This window comes from Centroberyx affinis, unplaced genomic scaffold (genome assembly GCF_046629955.1).
Source record: "Centroberyx affinis isolate AG114_WGS23_722 - 3 ecotype Tasmania unplaced genomic scaffold, CSIRO-AGI_Caff_v1 ptg003831l_1, whole genome shotgun sequence".
Classification (NCBI taxonomy): Eukaryota; Metazoa; Chordata; class Actinopteri; order Beryciformes; family Berycidae; genus Centroberyx; species Centroberyx affinis.
In genome coordinates this window covers 196,898-197,500 of record NW_027281686.1, presented here as the reverse complement: position 1 = coordinate 197,500, position 603 = coordinate 196,898, and positions in this window count along the sequence as shown.

The window sequence follows — 603 nt, the reverse complement described above, 5'->3', positions numbered from 1 at the left end:
GCGTCCGTTCGGGAACCTTTCTGCCGTTCGGGGCGTCCGTCCGGGAACCTTTCTGCCGTTCGGGGGCGTACGTTCGGGAACCTTTCTGCCGTTCGGGGCGTCCGTTCGGGAACCTTTCCGCCATCGGGGAGCAAGGTACGGACGAGGCTTACCCAGCGACGGCTTCACATAGCTGGGCATGGCCTCCAAGACCCCGGCTCTGGATGTGGAACACCCAAACACCGGAGAGAGGGTGTTCCCCCCTCTAAGGTCTTGGGGACTTAGGCTCTGGCATGGTCCTGTCCATTCGGGAACCCTGATGTCCCCATATTAAGGGTTTCGAAATGGACAAGTAGGTTAGGGAAACACGTCCGATTCCCTAAAGCACTTGTCCAAATGGAAACCCTTAATATGGGGCTCCAGGGTTCCCGAATGGACAAGGCTTACCCAGCGAAGGCTTCACATAGCCGGGCATGGTTCTGTCCATTCGGGAACCCGAGGTCCCCATGTTAAGGGTTTCGAAATGGACAGGCAGGTTAGGGAAACACGTCCGATTCCCTAAAGTTCTAGTCCAAATGGAAACCCTTAATATGGGGCTCCAGGGTTCCCGAATGGACGCCCCCA